The following is a 17,653-nucleotide window of genomic DNA, read 5'->3' as shown; positions in this document are numbered from 1 at the left end:
TCAAGCCTCTCTTCACTGGATCAGTTTACCAATTAACATCACAGCATATAAAGCCATTTGGCAAGCAAAGCAGAGGATAGTTTTCCAGGTTAATTACCATACCAATTACCAAATCATACCTCACTTATTAGAGGCTAGCTACAAAGAGACTCACGTATTATGAGTGTTTCCTAGACTGCTGGCCAAGCTAGACAGGACTGGCATCAGGATTATTTTGCAATCACCCCTTATTTGTGTATCTGCGTTAAAACATAGGCTGGCTTTTCTTTTAAGCAGCTAAAGAAACTGAACAAGTTAGAATAAAATCACTTAAAATTCCAAAACATCATATCCACTCACACATCACTACAAAAAGCAAATACGAAATGAGCCATGAGAATCAAAACTGTATAGAGCACCAACGGCAACAAAGCAGTGCAGTGATCCATCCTCGTGTAATGATGAGTAATCTATACTTAGAAGCAGCTAAAACAATTCCCTTCTCACAGAAAACTCAGAAGTCAGACACACAAAAGCATTCAACAAGTACCCTCTCATACTTTTTTTTTTGTCGGTCAATTGATAGTTTGCTATTGTGTATTTTCTAAAACCAGATCTGTAAACTGCCAAGGCTATTTAGTCACCACACTGCATTTTTTTTCATAGGAGATAAGCAGTATTTTTCTATTCTTTCTCTAAGGTGTGTTTTTTGGGTTTTGTTTGTTTACTTCCTTCGGCATTTTTGGTTTTCTTTCATTTTTAAAGGACGGAAAAAAGGAAGAGGTGATCTTTAGCTGAGTTCTGAACAGTATTTCCTTATAAACCACTATACACTCCCATTGCTTTGAAATTGTTCTTGATATACAGTCTGCAGTTAATCATAGTATGCTAATTTTACTTTTTTTTTTTTTTAATCCAGAAATGGGCTTTCTTATTCAGGAATGGTTGCTGCTAAATAAAACACGCAGTTATCTAATTATCAAGGACATACAAAAAGGTGAAGACAGATTACAACTGTATAAGAAGCCTTCAATCTCACATTCTCTCATTTCTAGCAGCTCAGTTTTAAACTGTTGATTCAGCACTGTCTTCATCTCTTACCAAAAAGCCAGGTGACTACATGAATTATACAGCACAGTTTTCTGTCCCCGCTTTCCACCCTCGGAGGTCAAAAAAACCCCTTTCACTTGCAGAAATAGCTCTTTACTCACTAGTTCACTCATGGATAAAAGGAGAAAGTTTTTCTTCACGTGGGCCAGCCACTAGATGAGAAAGAAGGTTTTCAGAAGCCAGGTTCAAAGCTTCATCAGCCTGGCCTGCGGGGCTCAGTCTGTACTGCAATGCCTAATGGTCCTGGAGCTTACAGACTTCTCTGCTCTTGGGAAAATGCTATTTGACCCTTCTGCTCATATTCCCCAACCCTTCTCACCTGTTGTCCCCAATGCTTCCTATCTTACACTTCAACATTCCCTTTTTCTAAGTACGTTCTACTTCTCTTCCACCTTAGCCAGGCTTCAGCAGAGAGCCATGATCACAGGAGTCGCCAGCGCCGAGCTCCTGATCTGCCTGAAGAAAGCAAGAAAAATCACACTCAGCCCCTGCAATCCTAGTGCAGTGAGTGCTGCAGGATAAGCCACACTTGGAGAGCCTGTGGAAACTTCGCTGTCTACTCCTCACCACTCTCCAGCAGACCATTATTTTTTCAAGTGTTGCAATATAGCGACACCTCGCTACTCACTTGTTCAAGCTTCAAATATAGAAGCTGATAAAATAGCATCAATAACATTTACACATGTATGCTTGTTATCCAGGGAAAACAAACAAACAAACAAAACATCCCTAAACCAAACTCTTATAACTGTGAACGAACAAACAAACTGATGATTTTTATTTAACTGGCTGTTTTTATTTAACATGGCAGTGCAAGTAATTACAGGTCTATTTCATACCAAGGTCCCTCTCTGTAGAAAGCCTAGCATGTCACCTAGATAATCTAGCCCATACATGAGGCAGATTTGGTAGGTTCGGTTTAATTTTTAGATTATATTCCCCCATGTTCTTCATAGCTCAAATCCCTCACATTTCTTCTTATGTATCAATGTCTACACAAAATTCAACCATCGTCCCCGATGAATCACATTATACTCTCTAAACCCAAGCTCAGGTCCCCACTGAATGGTGCCAACTCGACACAGGAGATGTCAGGAATTTCACCCTAAAGCTGTCTGTGACAAGGATGAAATTCCATTTAAAAGTTTTTCACAAAATAATGAGAATTGTGAGTGCTATCAAAGAAATCGTACAATATGCATTGTTATTGCTGAACTTCACATTTCCTACAGCAAGTCAGACCTGTTCTTCTCTACACCATAAACCTGTTAATAGTTAGTCTCCCAGCATCCACAGAAGGCATCCAAGAACTAACAGTAACAGGTACTTACATATTGCTTGTACATTATAAAATCAGAGGGGTGCTCAGTTTTAAAGTTACAGGTTTTTTTTTTTATACTAGTTACATTTCTGTTAGTATCTTCAGGTTATATGCTGGATGCCCCAACTGAAACAGTAACTCAGAAATTCATCACAAGAAATTCAAACCTAACAGTGTGACCAATTTGCATTGAGTTCACAAATGAGAACTTGGAATTCCTTGATTTTTACAATTTTATGTAAAATCAAATCAGTAACACAGTCGGCATTCATGGTTTGAGTTTACAGTGTGCAAAGAGCCCCGGCTGAGGCTGTCCTTGACAGAGCCAGCTGACCATGGAAATTGTGCCAAGGCTGGGATACACAGCTGAGTGTTTGGACACCACGGCCATTAGTCAACTAGAACTCAAGTGGCCTAACCAAGCCCCAGGAAACGGCTACCAGCTGGGAGTCCAGAGCAGAGAAAGCCAGGCTCTCTACTTCCCACCTATGTGGCCTTCACCATTACTCTGCAGACCGTAAGCTCCTGAAGGAGCTATTTTACAGGTGTCACACCACAGGCACCAGCCTAAGTCATTTTGCACGTCCTAGCTTCACGTGCTGTACGCTCAGTAAGTCTGTAAGGAAACAACTTTGCGAATCCCTAGTCTAAATGGCAAGGGAAGGAGAACAGAAGAGAGGAGCTACTAACACCTGCTCTACTACTTTTCTTCCATATACGACCTGTGTTTAAAGCTGTATTTTAAATCGGACCAGATTACTGAAATGGCTCATCACTGCACTGCCCAGTGCAATATAAAGATGTACGTGGAAGTGCACGAAGCAACCAACACTGGCAAATGCTTTTGGGATAGGTGGAGAGTTACCAGGATCTCGGGCAAGACCAGATGCTGGCTCTAAACACCAGCGATCAGCCTCCAGCCCTGAGCAACCAGGACCAGCTATTACATGTAAATACCAGCTCCTACTTTGTAGCCTCAGGCAGAAGGCTAATTCACAAACCAACAAGAAACTGTAAGACAAATTTGGATGTTATCAACAAGTGAGTAGTTCAATAATTATTCCCTTTCCCTAAAATAAGCGTCTCAAATCCAGAAAGTTGAGAGTTCTATTTTATTTAAAAAACAAACAAAACCACCCCCAAAACACAGTTACTTTCACCCTAAGTTATAAAACAAACATGTGGAATTCTATCCCGCAATCAAACCATGCACCAGGCTTACAGAAGTAACAAATACACGTACAGAAGGAAGTTAATGTTTTCCAAGTACATTAACTACATTTCTGGACAAGTTTGGTTACGCATGCCTTCTCCTACAATAACAATGCAGTCAAGCAGAACAAAAATAATGTGTTTTCCTCATCTTTTGTATTGAAGACTGACTTTTAAAAAGGTTTTTTCCATACCAGCATTTAATTTCTTTCCCACTCACTTGGGAATTGTTGGTAAAGAACCTTATGACCTAATTCTCAGTATAACTACCATTAACATGTTTGTTAGCAAGGAATTAAATCAAGAGCAGATTTGCTGAGTATATACTCAAGGACCTTCTACACATAATCACACCATATGTAACTGTGAATAGTTTTTTTTTAAAAAAATCATTCCTTATCACCATTTCATTGGTGATATTTCTACTCCTGCAAGTAGGTGCACTCATGTTTTATCTAGAAGGGGACCATTGCACTCTAAGTGTTCTCAGTTTCTTTACAGTCACGACTGAAAATTTATAGTTCCATGTTGGGCTCTTGAAAATCATAACTATTGCAGAATCTTTGGGAATGTCATTTATGAAAGGATAGTGCTTCTAACCCACTTTCATCATCTGAGTGACCACCCCAATAACGAAGGGAAAACCTGTAGTACTAAAAACATGGTCAGGTCTTGTATGTCCTTTCAATAACAGTTACATTTTATGGTTACCTACTGCTTTATTTAAAAGATAAGAAATAAAGCAAATGGGAATACAAAGAAGTATAACAAATTAAAGGTGTCTTTGTACCACTGTATAGCCCTAAGAGAACAAACACAAATGCTCTTCAGCATGCATCAGCTTTCCTTATTTGCTGGTTAAAATAATCTCCCAAATTATCACCAGAAAAAAAACAATCCTAGTGAACTTGAAATTTTTGTAGTATATTCTGATTATTTTTCCCATGTAGTTAAAAATTATTTACACACCTCAGTCATATCTATCATCAGTGCATCTTAATGAGAGTTAAATTATCCAGTCAGATTTTCCAAATAGAAGACTGAAGTTTAACTCAACATCTATGAAAACCAGCTTCCGTTTTCACCTTCTGCAGAGAAAATGCTTCATCTTTTCTATATTCCCAATGAGAAACTAGATGTCTCCCCATTAATACAAAATTCAACTCTAAGATTTTGCAGGAAAATCCCATGAGGTATTTAACCACAATACAATTATTTGCAGGTTTCCATACAAATTACAGAGCATTATTAAAGCAACAACCAAAGTAAAAGATAAAACTTCATTTTGAGCAATGTGTGCTGGTGATGACTTGCTCCTTATATAGCTATTTCCCCACAAACTTTTCCTGACATATTGATCATACATTATATAGAAAGTAAATTTGGAAGCCAGAAGTACCACAATATGATGAAACTTTGCCTCACTTGAAATTAAACAATACGTATAGAACAAACGTGAAAGTCTTAGATGGTTAAGCACTACAGCTTATGGTGTAAAAGTATCTCCAAATTGAGATACGAAAAATAAAAGACTTCTTGCAGCATCTTCTTACTCAGATTCAGAATAAAGGTTAATATCCACGTTGAAAGTTTTTGTGTGTGTAGACACACACACAATCTCCAAAGCAGTAGCTGCAAGTTTTCCAATTGCCACTCTTAAGACAGACAGCAGTAGCATAATAATAGAAGGTCTTTACCCGAAAATTAGTATCAACATTAAAAAAATTTAAAGATTCAGCTTTCTTACATTTGCTACCAGTGGCTAACAGCTGTGATATATTCCAGCACATCAAAATTATTTACGTGTCATATAAACAATGAATAGGTCTAGCAAAGCACTCTGAGAATATGCTACCAAAAATTGCATTAATCACAAAAATTCAGTCATTCGAGTTATTATCTGAAGTTTTCCAGAAGAATAGATCTTACAGGCAGAGATTCTTTACAGAAAATATGTCCATTAAGTAAAAAAAAAAATTAAAAGATAAACAAAATTTTAAAAAATTATACGCATAGGTGTTTTGAAGTTATACCTTAAATAGATATGAAAGATACCTGTATTAACATATATTCTTGGACATATTGCCAGCCCAATATTTACTAAAACTAATACTGAACAGAGTAAAGAAAAAAATTTTTTCCATAGTAACATATAATACCTCCTCTTCTTCTGACAGCTCTTTATCTACAAATAAGCCTTCAGGGTAGACCATATATTCAACGATATCTCTATTTGCTTATTTAGAATAAACTTGAAAGAATTCTAGTTTCAATGAAGGTAGTTACAAGGAAAAAAGCCTCAATTTAAAAACAAAAACCAAATCAAGTAATTTTGAGTACTCTTGTCTTTGCTAACCTCCACAAAATTGGAACCTAACATTTTATTTTACTTTTAAAAGCCAGTAAGTAGACAAACTAGACTGTTCCTATGTCTAGAAATCATGTACCTACCTACTGCTCAGTAGTCATTGCCTCTAAGAAGAAAATCTAATATACACAACTGAATAAATTAAAAAAATCCCCACACCGCTACAAGAGGTTAGGTGTTTAATTAGCACATAAGATTATTAAGTGCTTTGCAAGCCTTCCCTGCACTTCATTTAGCCTTCCATTATAACATATTTCTGATAAACATGTATTGTGAAGTGTTTTCAAGAGAAATCCAGCTATTTTGAACTCTGGATTCACCAAGACTACACATGAATGTTAAAGACAGACTGGAGGAGATGGGTGGGAGAGGAAATAAGCTGGGTTTTAGTTCTAGCATGACACTGTATCTTGACTGACCTCTCCCTAAGATGCCACTAAGCCAGTAACATACTGAAAGTAATGCAAGCACGGTGAGAAGCTGCAAATACCTGGTGCAGATAAGCCAGGCAGCACAGTAAGACACCCAGACTTAATTCAGTTCTGCTGCCTGGTACATATGTACACTCACGCAGCTGGACTGGGGACAACACTTCAGTTGGGGACCATCCAGTCTCTCAAAGGATGGCAAAGAGGGACTTGATGACAGACCTGATGCTCTCAAAATACTGTATAGGTGTAACAGAAAAGGCTTTACTATCTTCAGACTGTTAAGTACACATTAATGTCACTAGTCACAGAAAGCAGGGCTGCATTTACAATGATAGAGTAACAACACTAGGTAAGTTGAATATTCTTTTTTTAAAGGATAATTATGTGAAATGTTTGTTCTGTATATATGTTAAATCTATACTCTTTCCAAGACAAGTTTTAGAGACAAAGACTCTACTTCAACTCTTCTGAGATCCCTATTCCTCTTCCCCCTCCCCTTTTTTCAAAAGGTTTGCATTACCTGCATTCTACAGGTTTTTGCCTGCAAAGTCTTAAAATCGGCACAGACTCAGGCATACCAACAGTTCTTGCCGTTAAAACTGAAAAGGACACAGACTGGCTAGTAATAAAGCACAACAGGCTACTATTATAGGTTAATAGAGATTATTTGGACAAAATAGTCATATTCTTTACATAGTCATAGTATTGGGGAAAAAAAGAACTATTCCAGCCTCTCAGCAACGTGTTCAACAGCAGGACTGGTTATCTGAAAACTTATCTTGAAATCAGATCACTAAAGGTAATTAAATTCTAGAAGAGCTTACTGGTAGAAAAACAATACTGACCATCAATTTCAGTACTCAGGTTCTTAACATCCTGTAACCCAACTTCTGAGAAAAATACTTGGGTCACATTTGCAAAAGATCAAACCAGATTGTATGAACGACCCTTCAAACTCCAAGGGTGTGAATCTGGTCATGCCAACTTCACTGATGCTACGTTACATACACAGAATTAAACCACGCAGCTAAGTCATGGCAGGATCCAATGTGTCATCTTACATGGCGTGAAGCATTACTGTTAGACCTTAGATACTGTTTAGCACCAGTACAGAGATACCATCTACTGCATGCAGAACGAGTGAGAAAAGAAAAACAAATGGGAAGAAAAACCAACTGAAGTAACAGCAGCGCCCTGCTCCCTACACTGTTTAATACAAAACACGAATGAGAACGAGACACACTTGGAATGCATTTTCAGTAGTTTTTATTGCTCATGTAAAAGACCTTTATGATGGTTATTTTTAAAAACCCATTTATAAAATAACACCTTAAGTCAGTGTGTTCAGGGCACTAAGAGCCCATTGCTCCATTTCCTGCACCGTGCCAACCACAGAATTCAGGAACTCTACGGCTTCCTCTATTGCCTACTTCAGCTTTAAATAGCACCATGGCACAAAACAAAACTGGCTTACCAAAAAATGCAAGAGATATCACTAACTTATTTCCTAAATAATGCCTTTTTGGGTCTACAAACAATGTTGCACGAACTCAAATTAGAAACTGTAGATTGAAAGTCAAAGTTCACCTTCCTGAGCTTGATAGTGTCTTCTGTCAATAGCACTGACTCAGCTTTTCATGTTCTTCCACTTTTCAAAGTGGAAGCTGAGCATTGCAGTGCCCAACTACCAACATTTCCCATAAACAGTTCAGGATAGACTGAAGTATATGAAGCTTCGGGTTTTTTTAAAAACTAACTCCCATGTTGTAAAATCAAATAAGCAAATATGAAGCTGCACCCACACCTACAGTATTTGCATAACCAAATAATGCCATTAGTTTATATATAATAAATAATTTGTGCTTTCAAAGTTTCAAAACCAAATAAGTATGCATTCACCACTGAATTTTACAAAGACAAGCTACTAAAATATTCTGAAACCTCAGGTATCAAGTTAATTACCATAACAAAATTTAAATACAAAAAGACCTCATATTCTATTAGCAGGCAATAAACTGTATTTCATTAAACTATTATATGACAGAGGAGAACCATCATGTCAATTTTAGTGCCCAGTAAAGTTCTGATAATCAAGCAGAATTTTAATTGGCTGGATTAGATTCAGGAAGAGCTGTAGAGTACCAAATAACCAAAAGTTCTCTCTAAGGATTAAAACAGATATATCCAAAACATACTTTTAAAGGGGAAATTCTACTCTTTTACTATATCCATAGTATGATACTAATCAAGCAGTCTAAAAACTACCTGTGCTACTTCTACTGATTTTAAAAACACAGAAAAAACCACTACAGTAAAACAGGTATTATCCACACAAATGTCACACTGTCCACTAGGCTGGAAGGTCAACACTAATCTCTATCTCCTCTACTGTAAAATAAATAAATAAACAGAAATTTCACTTTTGAGAAGTCACAGTGACAAAATTTTGCTGAGAATGTCAGAAAACCATCAAGTCTCCATGTGATGTTCCCTATGTAAGATATACTGCTTTCTGACAGAAGACAACAGTTCAAAGTTACTACCTATGAGTTAAGAGACTACTGATCTACATCGAAACGATTAACACATTCCATTTTTCACATCAAAGCTACAGTTACCAAACATTTTATTCTTTTCAACAGGTCTGATGTTATTGTACCTCACATTTCATCACTTCTGTTTAGAGTAAAAAAAGTTCAAGCTGTTTTTTAAAGAGCAGGGAAGAAGCACCATGTGGACAGAACAGTGGGGTAGTGGATTCAACCCAAGGCTATGAATCTAAATGTCCATATTCTACTTCTCATGTTGTCACCAAGGGCATTTTGTGAACAGGTCACTCCTCTCCAAAGTGAACACGGATCATGACTCTAAATTGATTGCCAAAGAATACTTTTTAAAAGCTTGACAGAGCAGGCAGCACATTGTAGGTAACTAGACTGTGAATAAACAACTGAAGAGCTTATTGTTACAGTGCTATCAACTTCCATAACACGACTGGGAAGAGTTTCTACAAAGAACTGAACAGAAGTTAAATGTGCCATGTCAGCTAGACGCTGCCACAGCAGTGACTGTCATCCCCTGCAATGGAGGGAGAAGGACAAACACACACCTTAGTCATGGCCGTGAGAGAGTTAATGCACAGAAAGCTAACTCTGCTTTTAAAGAAAATGGAAATTCCATGCGAATTTCAGTGATGCACTGTTACAAATCCTCAGAAACAGCCTGAATTTACAGATGACTGAGGTTTCTTTCTTGTGTGGGCACAGTTGAGCAGCGGATCAAGACTGTGAAGTCTACCTGCCACTTGAAAATGTGATGAAAAGCAAACAAAAAATAAAGAGCAAGAGGAGCAAATTGGGAACATCACACAGCAGTATGCAAAGCCTGCACTGGTGAAGATCCCACTTAGAATCATTTTGGTTTTTTCAATGAAAGTCTACCTCATTTACGCATTGGATCAATAAAACTGTGAAAAGTTCAGAAGTGCTGGGATCTCCAGCTCCCTGAGGTTTGTTTGAAGTATTCAGATATAAAATAAAGCCATTAGTAGTGATGTCTTCTCAAGCTTACACACATGCAACATCAGGAGGTCTCCCAATATCAAAACCAAAACTGCGTATTTGCCCATTATTGCTGTTAAAGATTTCTAATATTGCCCACACATTAGCTAAAATATTTTTTATTGCTTTCATAAACGTCAGAAGCAGGCAAACAACAGCCACCGAGACTGATGACAAAAGTTTTCTGCTGCAAATGGTACTGAGCTGACAGTCTCAAACAGGTTATTAAGTCATTTTTAATTATATGCTAGATTTTGATCAGAACTCTTGATCCCATAATAGACAAACCCAAATTAAAGTTTTGCACTGTTATCCAGTGTTTCCCGTTGATGGTCACTACTCAATCTGCTTCTCAACACATCAGACTGTCTGCCATTCAAACTTGGGGAAAAAAAAGTTTCATCCCTAGCAGCAAAAAAACCCAGTCCTTATTTTTTGCAAGAAAATATTCCTATTGGAGAAACATCCAGATCTCAGAAGAAAGTCTATCTTGTAAATTGTGTTAAAGAACAAAGAACACTCTTTAGAATTACTATGAATTATCTTTCTGAACCCAGACTTTTCTTTCAGACCTTAAAGCTTCAAACTTCATGGAACTGATTTCTACACATTCATGCTTCACCAATTTTATAATCCATGTTCTGCCACTAGCTTTTAAAGTATGTTCAAGCATGACAGAGGACTTCTGCTATAAAGCTTACGGCCACAAAAGTCCCCAAAGGGATCTGGAACAAAGCACTGGAAATCATGCAGTTAACCACAGAATACTACTGAAAAAGAGAAGATGGTAGAATAACCTAACCACCGCAATTCTTCCTCAAAAAAAAAAAAAAAAAAAAAAAAAAAAAAAAAAAGAGGGACACAATAGCAATCGGAAAATTGAAAGTTGTTATGTAGAGGGAATTTAAAACTGACAACCTAACTTCAAGCTGTAAGGACAGAAAAAAAAATTTCTTTTAGACACCATGGTTGTATTCAATTTATCCTCCAGGATTGTTCAAAACAACACAAGTTCAGAAGATCCTAAAGTCTCACAAAACTAGTTGGTTTGAAGGAATTATTCAAAGTTCTACCTCTCAAACTACAGGAAAGAACTTGAAAATGTGTTGCAAAAATCTTGCAACTCAGAGCCAGAACCTAAACAACGTGATGAAATTGAAACACCTTCTGATACTTTGATCATTACTGTAACATAGTCAGATTAGCAAAACTGAAGGTGTTCATTTGCCTTGCGAGGGGACTAGAGGAGAACAACTTCTCCACAAAGTCTACAAACAATATGCTTTATAAGTCTTCAAGAAGAAAAAGCAAACAGACACTGTGAAAAGTCAGCCCACGAACATCTGCACTTTGTAAACAACTGTCATGGAAAGAGCTATTCTTTCATCTCTTCCTTGATCTCATCCACCTCCCAATTTATGACTAGCTGACAAAGCTTACCAAAGCACACCTCTGTCTTCCCCTTTTGGTTTCTTGCAGAGACTTCAAAACATTTGGGATCATATCGATTTATTTTCTACGAAATAAGTCAAACTGTTTGCCAGGACCTATAGTGGCGCTGACTGCATATAGCTTTTGCACAAGTTGTCCTCCTCCTACACAAAAAGAACAGGTAAACAAAAAAAAGAGCAACACTGCCACCTAAAATGACTAGTCATTTTTCCAATCCCTGCACATGATTAGGTGTCCTTATTTTAAAAGAAGAAAGCAATTCCTACACACAGTGAAGAAGAAAAAAAATTAGACTAAACATACCACAGGACATGTCCTAGCTTGCAAACAATCTGTGCTTTCTGTTTTTCCTTCAGCATTTAAACAGTGTATGCTTTAAACCAGCAAAATCTAAACATTTACATCTTTACATCCCTGTCAGGCAATTTTTTTCATCACCCTACAAGATTAACACGCACCCAGCGACCACAGCGTACTGTATCCTGAGGAAACCACCCCAAAAAACACTCATCTAAAATAGATGCTTCCGTGTCTTCCCTCCTCTACAAACAGTGGTGGCTCTTTTTTTGCTCAGTTCCTTCCTTTTAACAAATTAATTCACTTAAGCCCCCAAAATAGTCAAAAAGCACCTTCTCAGCCAGCATGCAATGCAGCTTCGGTGCCAAGAGCTTAGCCACAGGCTGCTGGCTGGCTGGCCAGCTGGGGCCCTGGCAGCACAGAACACCTCCCCGGGCCGTGGCAGGGAGAACATCCTTCCTCCATCACAGGATGGGTGAGCACAATGAGCCAACTTTTAGGCTAAACCTTCTGCCACAAAGCTACCAAAGCGATACACTTATTTTTCTCAGTTGTGTGAGCTTTTAACTCATGGTGCTGGCAAAGAGGTACGTTTGCCCATGCCAGTGGCTACGAACGATGTGAACAGGCACAGGCGCTGTTCTGACAGCTGGTGTCCAACCCCAAATCAAGCGAAACATACTGGGAAGATGGAACGTGAGGCCAGTGAAGGAGATACCCATCAGGAGGCCAAGGGGAGGCAGCCTGCATTCACAGCGAGCAGGAGCCATGCAAGCCGAGACCAGAGTTTGGGGGAGTAAAATGGAGTGGGGTAGAGTGTGATTTTGGAAAGGTGACTTAGGAGAGAGTTGCTTGCTCTTGAGCTAAGTACTGCTTTGGGTTTGGTGTTTTGTTTCGGTTTAGGTTTTTTATTTTTTCTTCAACTCTCCTACGGACATACAGTGCCTTCACAAGTAATCCAAGCTCACTTAGATGTTGGTGGGTTTTGTTCACTTTTAACACAGCTGTCCAACAAGCGAGCATTTATAACAAAGCTTCCTGTGGCTATCTGAAGTAATGCAAGACTCTTGAACCTTATATCTACAAGCTTGTTAAAGCTCCCATGCACAGCCAGGCTCACATAACCTACAGAATTAAAACAACCTCCTCGTTTGAGAATGCATCTCCATTTTCTACCATGTATCAACTGCTGCTGTTTTGCAGAGTTTTAAACTTGTAGGCTAATTTGCTTTTTAAGTTTCAAATCACTTAATACACGAGACAATGCCAGGCATTTTTAAACACACGCACTCCCCCACCAAATTTTGCCAAGTAGATCTGACATTCCCCAATCCTTCCCATTTCAGCTTTTGTATTCCTGGCTGGCAGGTAGAATATTTATCTACTTCCCGCAAAGCAATCTTAGCATGCTGTGGCAACCGATTACAGAGGAATGCAGGCACTAGGCCAGCGTTGCTGGTTTATACTGAAACAGGAGCAAAAAAAGGGAGAGCTTTGCTTACAGTGCTGAGATCCGGTATCTCTCTCCTGGTTTCCCCACAGTCAGACACTTTTGCATGACAGTGATAATGAGTAATGACTCCCAAAAGGCAAATTCCTCAAAACATAATGTGGACGGGCTGGGAGAGGCGAAGAGGGAGTTGACTGCAGCACCTTATCAGGTTAGAGCTGTGATCACAGAACAGCTGGACTGAGAAACAGGACAGAAGTCCACAACCACTAATGCTTTCTTTTCTTTCACAACCCTGCAATACACCAGAAGTATATTTTAAAGGATAGGCATCAAAACAAGGACTATTGAAAACAGTTTTTACTTAAGACTAGTCAATTGACCAAAAACAAGCGATACAGCAAATCAATGACAAAACAGCCCATTTCCCTGGAAAGAACTGATTGTCATGAGAGCTTTAAGGGAGATATTAATTTGAAATCAATTCTTCAAACAATGTCATCAAGCTTATTTTACCTCACTAACTGAACAAAGGAGATTAACAATTTGATTTTGAAAGCTATTAGCTAAACCTTTATATAGATTTCTAATAGTTAAACTTATGTTGTGACCAGTAACAAAGGTAATGACCCCTATTCCAGATTGCCTACCCTAAATTACACCTTATAAAAATACTCAGCTTAGTTTATATAATCTTAATTGCTTTTCTAGTGAAAAATGTACCTTGTCATGACCAGGTAAGTGGTCTGCTGGCCCACAAGAGCGTTCTGAATGTGACAGCAATATTTACACATGCTGAATGCACTCAACTCCCACTTGATGTTTGGAATCAAAGTACAAATTCTGGGCTATGCCACATACACTTTCCTGTTCATAAAACCTAGAATTTCACCTAAGCAAGTTTGTCGCATGCAAAAACACGGCAGGGATTCAGCTCCAGGACGTAATGGGAACTACCAAATCTAGCCAAAACTGCACCAAAATTGATAAGCAAGGTATCTAACCTTCAACCAGGGTAAATTCAAGCAGTAGCGTACAGTCCCCATTTTGAAGCAGCATGACAAGAACAGAAATCCTTTCAAAGTAAGGGCAATTTGCAAGACTAGACAGAATAAGCAGTAGAACAGTTTTGTTAGGGACTAAATGCAATGACAGGCTGGCTGCCTACTCTGAACCAGCAAACGCAAAGCGGCCAAAGAGAAGCATAACAGCATGCTTGAAAGCAAAGTCTAAGAGAACTTCACAGCACAGCTCTGGCTGGGAAGCAGGTTCAAAACCTTGAGGAAAAATCACAAAGGGAATGCTCCTGGTTTGATTCCTATTGCATTTTGCATTCATGAAGAAAGTGCTCCCCTTACCATAAATTTCAAAAGCATTATATCAGGTAATGTTCAAATGAAAAAATACATCAGAACTGATAAGGCTAATTGAATCAATGATTAGAGCAGGCTCTGAAGAGTATAGGGGGTTTCAAGTAGAATAAGCACAAGGCCAGACATGAAAACAAGTAGTGAATGAATAAATGCATAATGCGAGCGGTTGGAACAAAGCAAACAGTAACAAGAGTATGACAGCAATGCAGAGAGTGGAGGATGAAGAAATTAGATAAGATGGTGGAAGGGAGTTATCTAGCATTTTTAAAACAATGAAAAGCTTGCTCCTAAGGAACTAGATCAGAGCCAGGAAAAAAAAAAAAAAAAAAAAAAAAAAAGGATTTAGGACAGGCAATGTTCTCAACTGTACAAATTCCTACTAGCAGCATTAAAAAAAAAAAAAAAAAAAAGAGGGTTTAGACCATCATTTACTTTGAAATACAAGATACGGGTTTGGGGATGGGTTTTTTGTTGAGGCTTTGGGGTTTGTGTGGTTTTTAAATGCACTTTGAAGTTTTGGCATCTTTTGTGGGTTTCCCTTCATAAATATTAGTATGATTTCTCACTGAGCCTGAAACATTTCCTTGACAGCACCGCCTTTTAGTCCTAGTCGATCTCAAAAACATTATCTGCACAGTTGGGCAAGGAATCAGATGCATCTCATTCAACTATTTGGCATTCTCTTACTGCTGAACTTTCAAATACTCAAATACGCAGTGTACAGACAGCTGACTAACAGTGACCACATATGCACATTACCTTCCGTGCCAAACACGCACTACTACACTTTAATACAGATCTTAACTTCTTGTTTTCCTAACAGATAAAGGTTTAACCTACTAAAGTATAAATATTTTGCCAGCATTCACTTTTAATGCTTCCAGACCAACTCCTCAGCTCCACCCTATTACCATCCCCAGAATGAGAAGGAAATGAAAACCTCAGAAGAACAAAGATGACACCTCTATCTGGCAGCAGTATTACAACCTTTATCATAGACCGTACTAATTACTTTCTTCCAGCCCAAGGTTCCAACCATATTTCAGTACACAACAGTTTAGCAAATTATCTTCTTCCTACCTCCAAGAACTTATGTGCAATGACCAATATCAAACTATTAGGGAAAAAACTGGCAATATTGTCAAAGATGTACAAAATTAAACTAGTACACTGTAGTGTACTAAGCTTGTAAGAAAGAAATGTGTAGATACATGTGGGCTATGTGCATTCTTACTTGAGCAGGTTGAATAAGAGGAATCATATTGTAATTTGCTCCATAAGAAAAACAATTTTAACTGTTTTGATTAATTAATCAAACATTTGGAAGGCAAAGGGAGCAGGACATCAAAAGAGTTGAAGTTAACTCCTTATGAGGCTGTAGCATCTTTTCCTAAACTTATGACTCCAGCTACTATTGAGCAAGTTTATTCAGTTCCCTCTTTGTCAACTCTACTATTACCAAGTCTAAGAAAATCAGCATCAAAATACAAATCTCGTTACAAATACAGTAAAGAAAGGATTAAAAATGTTATGACCGAAGAAGTCATGTATCTTTTGGAATAATATTGAAAGATAAAATAAAGGAAAAAAAAAGATTAAAAATTAATTTTGGTTTATTACAGCCAACTAAGGCCTCATTTGAAGCTTTACTGAAGAGCGAAAAACAAATAAACAAACAAAAAAACCCCAAAACCTCTGCCTCTTTTTCTGGGTAAAAGAGACCTTTTTCAATAATTCAAAATGTGGGTTTCAGATGGCCACTTTCCTCTGGTTTCTAGCCATGCAAACCTTCAAAACTGGACCACAAACTATGTTTTGAAAACTAAACTGAGTTTTGAAGTAAGCCCTGGCTGCACTGGGCCCCCACCGCCCCCGAAATGAGTTGCTCCAGGGCCCCAAACCCCAGCACAACCCTGCCCACCCTGCTGCAGCAGCCCAACACCATTAAACCACGCTGCTGCTGCTAAAACCAAAACGCAGAGGTTCAAGCAACTCATTAACCACGCGGCCATAATCCCCCGCCCGGACACACGAAGCAGGTGCACAAACAACGCCAAGAGACCGTGTTTCCAGAGCACCTGTGAGGTGGACTAATGCAGGAGCTTCCAGGACTTCGGTCTGAGAACAAACCCCAGGCAAATCCTGCGGGCTGCCTGACTGCAGAAAATGGACTCATTGCCAGTAACGGGCTTTTAAAACCGCTAACTTCTTTATTTTAGGGTTAGGCCATTTGAGGATCTTCTCCCCACTTCTTTTCCTGCCCTGCCAAGGGAAGCTGTCACCTAAATTATTATATTCGTAATTGTGCCAACAGTAGTTAATTATAAATCTAGCTATCAATACAGAAAGGTGACAGCATGCCAGTGCCTGAAGTGGTGTTATCTGTTCGAACACGGTCTGTGATGGCTGCAATTATGTTAAGGAGTCAGGCAAGAGGAAGAAACATCTAGATCAAACATCTACATCAAACATCTCTTCTTGCAGGCAAGCACAATGGAAACACCTTGGTTCAAGAACAGGTCCTAATGTGGTTAGGTGTTGAGGGAAAAAAACAGGTATGGTTGATCTATATGCAAGCAAAAATAAAGATATCTCACAATAAAATTTACAGGAGGTAAAAAAATAGAAAGCTTTTACTTAAGAGAAATGCTGATCTTGTAATTGTTTTTTCCCTAATGAAATGCTTTTACCAGCTAAGACATCTGCCGTGGTTTCCCCTTAACGAAAAAAAAAAAAAAAAGTCAAATTCAGAGGTAAGGGAGAAAGAGTCATTATAAAACAGGCTTATAAGGTATATACATATATATGTACTTGGCTTTGATTGCAAAATCAAGCATCCAAAAGAGGATCCAAAAGTTGATAAACAAACTCAACCCAAACAGCAACTAAGCCAAGTAGTCCCTACACGTAATTTTACATACAAGTCAGTCACAGGTTAACACACAAGGTTTTGAATATTTAAGTATATTTTCCCATGAAGTAGATTACAGGACTTTGTTACCTCCAGTAAAAGATACTTCAGTTCCATTCTGAAAGTCAGGTCTAAATTTTTGGGTCTTCTACTGCATTGTACACATTTCACATATTATACACACAGACA

At 38.3% G+C, this 17,653-nt stretch overlaps 1 protein-coding gene across 1 annotated transcript in view; it reads right to left on the bottom strand.

The window, feature by feature from the left end:
* PTPN3 (protein tyrosine phosphatase non-receptor type 3) overlaps window positions 1–17,653 on the bottom strand; it is a 155,700-nt gene that overhangs the window by 85,998 nt on the left and 52,049 nt on the right. The window lies entirely within an intron of this gene.

This window comes from Leptosomus discolor, chromosome 8 (genome assembly GCF_034619465.1).
Source record: "Leptosomus discolor isolate bLepDis1 chromosome 8, bLepDis1.hap2, whole genome shotgun sequence".
NCBI lineage: Eukaryota > Metazoa > Chordata > Aves > Leptosomiformes > Leptosomidae > Leptosomus > Leptosomus discolor.
The sequence above is the reverse complement of the archived record's forward strand: the minus strand, read 5'-3'. Positions and strand labels throughout refer to the sequence as shown.